This window comes from Balaenoptera ricei, chromosome 8, assembly GCF_028023285.1.
Source record: "Balaenoptera ricei isolate mBalRic1 chromosome 8, mBalRic1.hap2, whole genome shotgun sequence".
NCBI lineage: Eukaryota > Metazoa > Chordata > Mammalia > Artiodactyla > Balaenopteridae > Balaenoptera > Balaenoptera ricei.
In genome coordinates this window covers 51,442,832-51,456,228 of record NC_082646.1, presented here as the reverse complement: position 1 = coordinate 51,456,228, position 13,397 = coordinate 51,442,832, and the positions used below count along the sequence as shown (strand labels likewise).

General features: G+C 38.2%; 1 protein-coding gene and 1 pseudogene across 11 annotated transcripts in view; both read right to left on the bottom strand.

Annotated features, from left to right (window-relative positions):
- DLG2 (discs large MAGUK scaffold protein 2) overlaps positions 1 to 13,397 on the bottom strand; it is a 2,071,189-nt gene that overhangs the window by 580,344 nt on the left and 1,477,448 nt on the right. The gene's annotated exons all lie outside the window — the stretch shown is intronic.
- LOC132369756 (charged multivesicular body protein 5-like) lies at positions 2,526 to 3,305 on the bottom strand (annotated as a pseudogene).

Genomic DNA, 13,397 nt, shown 5'->3' with positions numbered 1-13,397 from the left:
AGGATCTCTTGGCTCAATAAGAACCCTGATTAGCTTCAAATTCTTGAGCTAGAACAATCTCACTTACTAAGATTCAGTGGTGTCATTTCATCATAACAGATGCTATGGCTTTAATAGGTTTATACAGACATTTCCTCTTTGACTGACTAAAAAAAATCATGGAAAACTACCAATTAAAATAGTTTTGAGAATGTAGGCATCACGGGTGCCAGCCGCCCTGCAGCAGCTGGTCCTTTGAGAGTGGGTAATTTTGTCATCTCATGATAATGCAAAAACATAATGTTTACCATCACCCTATGCTCAGCATACTAATCATATATTAAAACCCTGCTTTCCATGGAAGGGAGTGGCTGACATTAAAGAGAAAATTCTGGATGCTCTATCTATTCAAACTCTACTAAATTTTTTCCTTTTGTCTACACTGGAATCCTTAATTGTCAAATGCTGGGGTGAGGAAATCACAGCCTAAATCAGATGTTTTTTTCTGAACATGTGGACAAAGTAGGCAGCTTTAGTGCACTAAAAAAACCCACCGGACTAGCAGTCAGGAGGTTTGGATTTGAGTCCCAGCTGTGTATCAGCTGTGCGACCGTGGTCACTTCATCTTTTTGAACTTCAGTTTCCCATGAATAGAGAGTAAGCATGCCTAGAGTTAATGAGAGGAGTAACCAGACAGATAAATATATGGATGTATGCGTAAACTGTAACGTACCATATATGAGAGAGTTGCAGCTATTGATAGGTGAATCAAAGACGCTGTGCTCAGAATTTGTTGAAAGGTAAATAGGATGGAAATGGAAATTTTTAAAGGGTCTACTATGTGCCATATATCATTTTAGTGACTTCACTTATTTGCTTGTGTTGAAATCAAACCATTTATAAAACATAGGTTCTTATTTTACAGACAATGAAATCTTACTGACAAGGTCACAGTGTTGGTGAGGGCAGCAATACGATTCCAATCTAGTTTTGTCCTTTCCTGGAGCCTATGCTGATACAAAGTTACTCAGAGTTGATTGTTTAAAAAAAAAAAGGGAATGTGAGGGGAGAAGTTTATATTCAAATTCTTAAAACAGAAAAGAATATCAAGCCAAACTAGGGAACTCAACTTTCCTTCCTCCCAATCACTTGAAATAGCATTTGGCTAGAGGGTCATGGCTATTTAGAATTAATTTGCTTTCTCTACCAGCAGATAATCTCCATGAGTAAAGGCAGCACTGGAATTCATTCTGAAACATAAATATACCACTAGCTTCAAACTCAAATAACACTGTTTCAGTGAAAAGTGAAGTCTTTATCGTATTTCTGAGACACTGTATTAGAAAGCCATTTACATACAAACTTTCTCCCTACTGTACCCACGTAATTAAGTTGATGGTTTCACTCTTTCAGGGCTTGCTGTTTCGGATATAAGTCTACAATATCCTTTTTGTGGACCAGTATTGTCCATGAAATTAAAAGATTAATTTTAATCTTTTCCTAGTCTTATTTTCCTTTGGACACTCTGGTACATTTCCTTGCAGAAAATATCTTTGAAACAAAAAGTACATTTCATCACTAACATGTCCACAGAATCACATCTAAAATTTGCACTAAGCAGGCAATTCCCTGGCGGTCCAGTGGTTAGGACTCGGCATGTTCACTGCTGAAGGCCTGGGTTCAACACCTGGTCAGGGAATTAAGATTCTGCAAGCCGCGTGATGCGGCCAAAAGAAAAAAATTTGCACTAAACTCATATTCTGTAATATGATATAGTATCACTGAAAAGTCAACTAATACTTAAAAATTATTTGTTCTACTTTGAAGATATCTAAAATAGCATGTAATATCTACTCTCATTCATAGGTATTAAAGTATGTTCTATTGTAAAACAAGATTTGTGATTTTATACAATTTTAAGGATGTTAATTCATTAAAAATAATCACTAAATGCTTGTGTTAAAATTTAAAAAAAAAATCTGTTTATTATGTATTAAAAAATAGTGGGAGAAAAGGTAAAGTTTCAGCTCTGGTTCTCTGTGGATGTGGAGATTATGGATTTCCTTTTGAAAAATATTTATTGAGTATAAATAAATGTCCTATACATTAAATATCAAGAAATATTCATTATTGATTACAAGTCCGCTGTAATACTGAAGGAACCACAGAATCAAAATAGCCACCCATGATACAGTAGTGGTAATTCCATTCCAATATTGGACACAGTAATGATTTACTCACAAGACACAACAAAACTCACCAAAAAAGGCCATCACTTTAACCAACCTATAATACCACAAGAGAAAATGGTTTTGAATCATAATATGGACAGTCCCACTAATCTCGTCTTTGTCATCAATTTATCAGGTCAATTTGAGATTGTAGAGATATGCTGTCATAGAACTTAAAGATTCCCATTTCCTTGGTTTTATTTCAAAATTATTATTAAGGAATGAAGTTGTACATACCCAATGATAATTTTAAGTAAGTTAGTCTTTGATAAAAGAAAAGGAATAAAAATTTAGTATGAAGAAAGCTTCCTTCAAGCAATGAATCTCTTAACGGAAAAAAAATGAAAGCAATGTAATTAACTTTTCCTCCAAAGAAAGGAAAGAAACCTAAATCTGTTATGGCAAACTTGGAAAGATAAATATTTCCTAGTCCCAGAATATGTGTTTATTTTACATGATGTACTTGAATGGTGCAAGTCTACGAAGCAGGGATCTGTGGCAATCCGAATTCACCCACCAGGACTCCATCCTTATTCTTTGTGTCAGTGGAAACACCTTCTGGAATTGCAGGTGCAGCTGCTGCTTCATCCAAATAAGAACTGTCTTCATCAGCCAGAAGCTCATCGCCCAGTGCATCCAACTCTGCTTCTAGGTCATCTTCATCTAATTCTGGGGTGCCGTAACTACGACTCAGTGCTGCTTGGATTTCATTTGCATCTTCCATCACATCCTCTAGCTGCTCTTGTAGATCCTCAGTCTGGTCGATTTTCACTTGCTTGTATGCTTTCTTCATTTCCTTTACACCCAGTGTCATAGCATCAACCGTGGTCTTGGTGTCCTTCAATGACTGGATGATGTAATTGGCTTGTTCCATGTTAAATGACTGTTGGGCAAGACTGTCCCGCTGCTGCTCATACCTTTGCAGGACCCTCTCTCATCTTCTTGATCTGATCCTTATACTTCACTAGTTCAGCATCCAGCCGAGAAACCTTCTTGTCAATGGATTCTGCCCTGCTGTCCTCCGTGCCAATGCAATTAGTCAGTCAAGCTGGGCGGCGGAGCCTTGGGTTTCACTTTCCTGAAGAATCGGTTCATCTTGGGTGGCCACGAAGAAAACCCAAACGTTTGAGCAAAACCAGAAATGGAAGCAGAGTCACCTCCGCCTCCGACTTGACTTCCCGCCTTCCATGCGCAAGCACAATGTGCCTATTCGGATGTTTTAAAAAGCATATTTCTATTTTTGTTTCTTCCAAAAGTTCTATAATGGACATACATCATCGCAGAGAACCTAAGAACATGGGCCTGGGAGCCTTGGCCACACCTAGACACGACTGGGATCTTGTCCCAGCTCTAGAACTCAGGAGCTGCATGACTTTGGGCAAGTCACTTGACATCTCAAAGCTTCAGCTTTTGCATGTGAAAATAGGTATAATAAGATTGCTGTACGGATTAAATAATATATGTGAAATATGTAGCACAGTGCCTGAAAAATGGTAAGCTATTATAGTCATGAAAAAAGCAAGAACAATTTGCGTGAGAAAGGATGTGAAAAGACTATAGTGGAGGGAAAAAAAATTCTAAAGGGACGGAAAGGAAGAGAGGGCTACCATCAGGTACTGAAAGTATTTTTGAAATTTTATATGGAGAAGAGAGAAAGAGATGCAATGAATGGGACTTGGGGGAAGAAAAATGTAAAAATAAGGCTTTTAAGTAAGTCTTGTTTTGTGGAGTGTAGCTCTATTCCCCTTTCATCTTCCCTCTCCCCTACCATCAAGAAAATAGTCAGTTCTAATATAAACTATAGCTTTATGGTAGCCTTAGAGAAAGCTTCTAAAGATCAGCACACTTGGCAGAATTCGCACCAGCTCGGGCCTACTCTGTCCTTGCCCCACTCCACACCTGTAAACACATCCAGCCACTCAGACCACTCAAGGCTTGATTCAAAAGGAGGCTTTAGGTCACAGGTCTACAGCTTAATTTTGAAACTTACTGGTTATTAAGATGGGGTGGGTTGGGGTCTTGATTGGCTTATTCTTTATCATCTCCACTCAGTCCTACTCTCTTTGGTCAAATAGATGAATTAATTATAGACCAAAGGGCCACATCATGGAGAAAGCTGATCAATGTTTAATGTGCTGGATGAAATGTAACAATGCATTATCAAATGGAAAACACTGGCTGGGAATTATACTGTCTGTGCTTAAAGAGATCAATGATTTATAAAAATCAGAATCTGTTTAAAAAGAATAATTGCATAGATTTTATGTGAACTATAAGGATACCAGAAAGGCTCTCAAGGTTAAGGTAGCAAAAATGCCTTACTTTTCTTTTATTCCTAGAGTCACTAAAGGTAGGTTAAGAACAAATAATAGACACTCAAAAGTTTATTTAAGAAAAGACAGATGCTTTACGTTACCAGAGAAAAGGAAAAAACAACACAACACACACACGCACACACACACACACACACACACACACACACACACACACACACACACAAACACACAGATTGACCCAAATGGCTTCAAATCATTATGACCTTTTCTAAATCTACTTAATTGTGTCTGTCTGCTGTCTTCCTGTATCCTCTCATGAAGCACATGTGGGTTCACCGGGTATATTTAAAGTTCCACCAGCTAAGGTTCCTCCTTGTTGAAACTTCTCACCTTAAAAAACCATTTATTTCATTGACCTCACTAGGTGCTATTAGTCCATTAAAATTGAGAATAAAATAATAAAAATCAGCATAATTTAACAGTTTTCTAGGAAAGGTAAAGGACTGATGATTTGGAAGAATCAGATATGAGTTGATGTAGTAATATCTACTAGGACTTTTTCTTTACCAAACATTCACAGGGTTGCAGGAAGAGTGACAGTTCATACAGCTTATCATGGATCACTTGTCAAGTCTGACAGTCCTGTTTTGGGGAATCTGGAATTGAAACGATGAGATTCAGAGGTTCTATCTAAACAGAAGAAATAGAAGTTTGAAAGCTTCATATTGGGGCCATTTTCTTCCACACTGACTGAAAAGTAGCAAAAGCTTATTTGCAAGAAGATGGGAATAAAGCAAATTTTTGGAAAGAAGTAAGGGCTTCAGTCCATGGTTGTCCAATCCAGCCTTGAATTTCAGAAGATATTTCAAGTGTCCTTCTAATTCATTCCCCTTTTTGATTAAGTAAGCTCAGGTGGATCTTTGTTACTCATCAACAAAAATTTCTAACTGATACAGGCAGACTTTGTGACCAGCACTTTGCATGCACTGTCTCCCTTACCTCATTCCTATTTTCCTTTTAATACTTAATTCAAGTTTATCTGGTCTCCTGGGAAGTCATCCTTGGCTCAACTGGCTGGTCCAGTGTCCCTCTACTAGGTAGCCAGTACAAAATATTATGAAGTTACCAGACCTAGCAAATCAAAGTATAGGACATTCAGTTAAATTTGGATTTCAGATAAAAACAATAATAATTATTATTCAGATAAACACTTTTTAGTGTAAGTACGTTCTGTACCATGTTTGGGACATATTTATACTTAAAAATTACTTGTGTTTATCTGCTATTCAAATTTAATTAGGCGTACGTACTGTGTTTATAAAAGTACAGTATTTATAAAAGCACTAAACTGTGCTTATTATACTGAACTGTGGTCTCTGGTTTATTCAAACGGTATAATCCTTGGTACATAATGGGAGATATTTACACTATGTACTACGTATATATTCTTTAATCTGTTTAATCTAAACAGAAACCTTGAAAGGTAGATATTGCTTCTTTCATTTTACAACGAAAACTGAAGCTAAAAGAGGTCTATAATGACAGTAAGTGTTGTCTAGGTAATCGCAAAGCTTATGCACTGCACCATCCATATCTCTCTAGTTTGTTAAAAATAATTTGGGGACATAATTAAGGACCAATCTCAATTGCTAACCATCAGTAGGATTAAGGATCATACTAGAAAGTGGTAAAGCCGAGCCAAGTAACAAAAACCTAAATTTTTTTCTTAAAGAAAATCTAGTTCTCAACTTTAGAATCAGATTTCTATACTTTAAAACTAGATTTAGAAAGGGTTCTCAAACTTTAGCGTGCATTAGAGTTACTTGAAGGATTTAAGTCATAGATTGCTGGCTCCACTGCCAAAAAGTTTCTGATTCAGTAGGTCTGGAGCAGGAAAGAGGATTCACTTCTCTAACAAGTTTCTAGGTAATGCTGGTGTTGTTGGTCTGGGACATACTCTGAAAACCACTGCTCAAGGTTCTGAAGGGTCACTCTACTTGGCTAGTGTGTGGTTCATTCTAAAATGAACAGGACTACTCAGTCTTATGTAGACCCAGGTGACTGTGCTGGAAGTTCTGAGCTCTGACTCTGAACCCAATCCCTTCAATGTTGCAGCTCTTCATTATTTGGAATGAAGTCTCTAAGGGAATATGGACCAGGAGACCACAGCTGCCATACCACGTGAAACTGTGTGTGAGAGCCATTTTCCAGCACTCATTTTCTATCAGACTCTTTTCCCTACTGTTTTCCTACAGCAAAGGCCAACTGATAGCCACTCCATTCTACATCTTAAAAATAGGGCTCCTGCTCTCGTCTCTGACTTGAGTAACTTGAGTTTATGATCCGTAGAAGCCATCTCCTACAGTGAATATACTGTTTTTCTCTCTCCATTTGCCACTTCATTTCCCGTATATAAAACCCTTCCAGGATTCTCTGCAGCTGTCATCTGGGAAAAATCACAGCTTTACCACAACGGGGGAAGAAATTGCTATTTTAGAGTCAGTGATTGGTCTTTCGGCACTTTCCCAGAAAAGGAGAGAGTCCAGTAACAAATCTCAAGCCAGGTAACTCGGTGAATGCAACATGGAAAAGAGGCACTAAGTAGGGATTTCAGAGGGAAAGGATCATAGGACTGGAGATTACTTAGCCCACTCAGTCCAATACTCTGTCCACAGACAGGACTACATATCAACTTTCAAGAAACGAGGTCCTGCTGCCTCCCATCTGGATTAATGAAGTAGCTTTCTAGCTAGTTTTCCTGATGCCAGGTTACCTAGTCCCTCTTTACGTCATCCCACAGGCAAGCCCAGCTCAGCTTCAGTTTCCTAAAGCAACCCTATCATTATTTCCTCTCCCTCAAAATTCGTCGAGTCACTTAACCTATATCAAATCAAAGCTGTGGTTAATTTATCCTTGTATTCCTAGTGTCCGCTATACAGTTGTCACTTAAGAATGAATGAGCGTCATTGAAGGGCTTCTCAACCTAGCGTCTTCTTATACCTCTCAAACTCCTGCTTCAGTCAATCCACATCTTCATTGTCCTGAAAATATAACAAGCTCATTCCTGTCTCTGCATTTTATTTCATGGTGCTTTCTGCCTCCCAAATGCCTACCTCAAACCAGCCTCATTCAAAGGCAAGCTCACACTCTCCAGCCTCATGAAATGTTTCCTAATCACACAAGTCTTCATTGCCTATAATGCCTGAAATGCAAATGCATGGTAGATTCTCATGAAAAAGCTACAGATCGATCTGGTACCCCTGTAGAACCTATAATTAAGTACTATACATTAAGAAATACATTTTCAAATGTTGGATTTGATTTTCTATTTTCCTCTACTAAGATTTACTCCAATCCCAGAAATTGATATGGATCAGCATATATGAAATCGATAATTTTACATTTTCTGATTCTAATTTGATTTGACTATGTGATATCGATGAACATTTTAGTGAAAAGTTGAGAAGCACAAGGAGCATGGTATGGTGGGAAGAACAGTGAGTTATAAACCAGATGTGAATTCTAATCCTCACACTTTCCATTTAAGTAAGGCATTTTTTTTCTTGTCTCTGTTTAAGTTGAGTTCAATGATTTTACAATTCTTTTCTAACTCTGGTGTTCTATAAATCTAAATTCAAGGCTAACTCAGCCTGCCACCTAGCTCCACTTGGAAGTCTGGAATGTACTTCAAATGCAGCAGAATGCCAAATTATGCTTATTCTCTCTCCATGGACAACTACGTACTTTACTTTTTATTCTCTATCAAAGTAAATCATTCCATCTCCAAAAATGGGGAGTCCTCCTTCTCTCTCAGCCAGACGTCCAATCTGTCACACAGTTTTTTAGATTTAAACTCTTCTTTATACTCATTTATCCTACTGTGGCTCTTATTGTCAGTCACCCAGATTCTGGAAAAAAAATTTGTAACCAGTCTCCTTGTTTCTAGTTTTGTCCTTTACAGTCCATCTTCCAATTTATTGCCAGAATGGGGTTATTGAAAATACACCTGATTGCTTTATTCCCCTATTTAATAGTCTTTGATTGCTTTCCACTGCCTACAGCAGATTTTCAAACATTTAAAAAATATAAGCAAAGAAACCCTTTCTTCAAATGAAATCTTACTCAGAAGGTACATAATGTACATTTATAATTGTCTGCATATAACAAAGGCAGACTTTCTGTGATTTCTGCGGCGGGGAGGGAAGGGAATCACAGCAGAGTCTGTTGGAAGTCCCTTGTTTGTGACTCCACAGAGGGCTCTGAGGAATCCAGAGTCAGGGCATCATGTGACAGGAAAGTGTGACTGAGCAGGGACTGGTGAGTACTGAAAGAAATCCAGGGCATGCCCTTTCTCCAGGCCAAGTGCCCTGGCATTGACCGGTGTCTGCTGAAGTATCTTTTTCTAAATCACATAAAAATCACATAAAGGCTTTTTGTGGTCCAGTGACAGCACTATTCACAGGGTTCTGTGGAACGCAGATTGAGTCCACTTGCCTTTTTTGATAAAGCTCAAAGACTTTCACATAACACATAAGTCTTTCCACAACTGGTTGTTATTCACCTCCCCAGCCATGTCTCTTGCTATAACATTATAGTTTCTTCAAACTCCATGCAAGTTCATGACTCAGGCCTCTCCCACTGCCTGGAATAGCCACCTCCAGATGCCACATTTGTCTGAGTGCCTTACCCATTTTTTAAGACTAATGTCCATTCTGAGGTAGCTTTACAGCTTAATGGGGGGAGATAGTAAAACAAACTAGTAAAATTCAGTATAATAAGTCCTATGGCAAGTGAAATATCGGGTGTTGCAGCAGTATATAATGGGAGAATCATGTTGGGGCTAGGGAGGCTGAGGAAAACTTGGAGCAACTGAGGTAGCTGAGATCTGAAGGTCAAATAGAAGTTAGCCAGGTGAATAAAGAGAGGGAGAAGTGTTCCAGGAACAGTTTAGCGGCTGGTGAGGCGAGGAGTGGAGATCAAGTCTTGAAGGCCCTTGCAAGGCATGTTAAGGAATTGGACTTGAACCTAAAGACAATGGAAAGCCATTGTAGTATTCAAAACTAGAATAATATTTTAGAAAGAGTTCTCAAGGTACAGTGTAGAGATGTGCAGACATGGATAGATTTGGGGTGCAGGGGAGTTCAGAAAAAAGAAAGCAAGGATTATTGTTAGAGTCTATTACATAATCTTGATAAAAGACATGGTGGCCTGGTTTAGACTAGTGGCAGTGGCAATCAGATAAAGAGAAAGGGACAGATGAAAGGGCTAATTAGAATCTACTAGATATACTGATGGATTGGTTGTGGGAAGTGAGGAAAAGGAGGAAATATTTTGTTTAAATGTTTATTTCTATCTACAAATCATGAATCACTTGAGGGGAGAAATCCTATCTTACTCATTTTTGTATCTTTACTGCCTGCTATGGTGCCAGGCAGAGTTGGCACTTAATATATGTTTCATAAATAAACGAATGAATTTTAGAAGTGGGGAAGTTGATAATGACACCTCTGCTGTCAGTATCCATATTTTCCCTCATCCTTTCCAGTGATCTTGTCCCATGAGAATTCTGTGTCTTCTCATGTCCTCTCATTTCTCCTGCTATAAATATAATCAATTCAAATTTAATCAACCTAAGAAACAGCCTGTCATTCACAGGCATATTTGTATTAAAAAAAAAAAAAAAAAGAACACCAGTAAGAAGGCAAGGTCTAAACAAAATTGATCACCAATGATAAGATCTCAAATATTAGTTGAAAGATATAATTACACACACACATATTCAACCAATATTTATTGAGCATGTACTATATAGTGCCAGGTATTGTGTAGGCACTGAGGACACAGTGGTGAATGAGAAAGATACTGATGGTCCCAGATGCGATTGGTGGGGAGGAAGAGATTTACAAGAAGATCCCAAATCACATCACAAGGACAGCAGCCTTTATTACTTACATACAAGACTAATTCTAGTTTAAGCACACCTTTTTACCTTAAGAGTTTAGGTATTAATTTCAAGTTTTTATTAGTCATATGATTATTTTAATTCTTGGAGCTCAGTTTTCATAGAAAGAGAGAACTGAAACATAAGCAAGAATTCAAGCACACCATGTGGCAAGCTGCTTGTAGTCTTGCCCCTTATTTTGAATTGCTCTTCACTTATCATGTATTGATATAAGAGGTGTGACTCAATGTCCCCCACCATGGGAAGTGTGCACTATCTTATGAGCCAACTGATATTCTGTGTGCTTTTACTTACGCAGAGCAAATACAGATTATTTGATGGTAAGTGATTTCAACAGTTTATGAGATGTATTAAATATTTAAGAGAAAATTTTCAACATCTTTAAAATTCTTAAAATTATAAATATTTAATCTCATGGTGAGTAAATTCATTGGTTGTTACAGGGAAACAATTTTCAACATTTGTACAGTTCAGTAACAAATAAGATACCAGTATAACTTGATTTATTTGTTTTCTTATTTATTATATCTCTCCCCACTAGAATGGAGCTCTGTGAATGAAGAAATCTTACCTCTAATTTTCTGTTTTATCACCAGTGGTTAGCATAGCTCTTAACGCAATAAGGTATCACCATCCACCCAATTTTCCATATTCCTTTACTTTCCTCACCCTCCATATCCATTCCATTAGCCACATCAGTTACTTCTAACTCCATAATGTATCCCAATCCATCAATTTCATTCCATTTCTGGTACCACTATGCAGTCCAAGTCACCACCACTTCTACCTGGACACATTGGCTCACTGGTTCTTCTCCTGTTCTCTACAATACATTCTCTATATTCTCTACTCTAAGCCAGAGTACATGATTTTAAAATTTAAATCAGATGCCGTCACTCACCCCTTGCTTAAGCCCTCCAAGCTCTTCCTACATTATGTAAAATAAAACCCAAGCCCCTCACCCCACCTCACAAAGCCCTGGCTCCCACTTCTTCCCATGCTGTCATCTTCTACCACTCTTCCCTTTGTCCCCTTCATGCCAGCTGCGTTGGCCCTACTTTTAATTCTAGTATGTGCCTAGCTCAGTCCTGCTTTAGGGCACTTGTACTTACTGTTCCCTCAGCTTTGTAAGTCTTTTCCCTTACCTTTGTTTGGCCAGCTTCTTTTAGTCATTGAGATCTTGCCTTAAATGCCACTTCATTAGAGAAGCCTTCCTTGATCACTCAGTATAAGAGTAGCACCTGCCACTCATCTACATCTCTCTGCTTCATTTTCTCCATAGCTTTTATTACTGATGATATTTTGTATGTTTGTTTATCTTCTGCCCAGTAGACAAAAATGTAAGTTCTTTAGAGCAGGAACCTTGCCTGTCTTGTTGACCATTTTATGCTTAGTGCCTCGGACAGTGCCAAGTCCATAGCAGAAACTCAATAAATAGTTGAATATCAAATTAATGAATGAATGAAGGGATGAATGAATGAATTGTAGTTCTACCTAATTTGAACTGGGTTTGTCACCTACAAAGCATATACAGTCTTGCTGCCCAAATTTGAATTCTGATAGCTCTAGCTTGAAGACCTTCTTAAATCCAAACCCATAATTATTGGAATTACTTAGCATTGGCAAAAACTGAGCAATTCTCTATATAGCAGAAAATGCTAAATTGCCTGGAGATACTAATTTTCGAGGGTAGATGACTAGTGATGCTGTTTCCTGACCTTTTTCTGACCTACCACAATCAGCTGTTACAAAATCACATTTTGTAAAATAAATTCAAATAAATTTTGTGTTGAAAACTCATGACACATTTTGAAATTACTGGTGATATTTTGTGATTTCATAAAACCAGAACTGGAGCTCCCTGATTTAGTGGTTGAACTGGTGCTTGCGGTGGTAGGCTCAGCCCCTTACAGTTGTTCTCAGCTGTGGAGGTAAATTTCAGAGGCCTGGGGATGGTAGCCAGGAGGATTAGGGGCACCATGAAGGGCACCTTTGCTCACAAATATCTTCTTGCTTTCAGTAAATCGGTTTTATTTGAATCAATAAATTTCTCTTTCAAAATACAGAGAAACCCATTGGTGTCAACCATCCACATGTTATACATAACTGTCCATATGGACTATGGGACTTCATTTTACAGCATGGGTAGATCAGGGGACTCTTCGAGGGGCAATTTCATTGAAGGACTTATTAGAAGAAGCCATAGGCACCAGGGGAGAGAGGAAAGAAGCTTTCAGAAGATAAAGGAGATCAGAAAGAGACCCCAAAGTAAAACCACACATTTCCTAGGACTCCTGTGACAGCAAAGGTAGTAACCTTTGGGAACAGTAAGTGTTTATATAACACCCCAACAATATTTTGTTTCATTCTTAAAGCCTAAAAATATGCTGGGCAGATACTCTACTTTTTTAAATGGAAAAACTGAGGATTAGACAAGTTAAGTAACTTACTCAAATTCAAAAAGCAGGGAAGAGAGAGAATAAAAATTATACATTAGTCTTAACAGCTCCTGGTCCTGTCTTCTTGCCATTTATCACTCCTGTTTATGCTGTTGTCACTTAGTCCTTCTGTTACAATTGTCTGCAAAACTTCAATCCTGATTGAACCCAACTCTCCATCTTCCTCATTGCTTCTTCCAGAGCAGCTGAACACTGAAGGGCTGGAGAAAACCCATGAATGGTGGGTGTCCCTGTAAATTCATGATCTCCAAACACCCTGGTCAGTTTGCTATCCTTCCTTCTGCAATGACAGTCTCCAAACCCCTCCTTTCCTACATCACTTCCAGCACATACCTACCTGACTACGTGCAAAGCCACACTGTTCTCTCTCTTCCTATTACAGTGGAGGAAGTGTCTCTTCTGACACCAAGGTCCATCCATTCACATTTTCTTAAAGACCTCACTTAATCATTTAATCTCTTAACATCCTGCATCTTCAAATCCAGTCTCT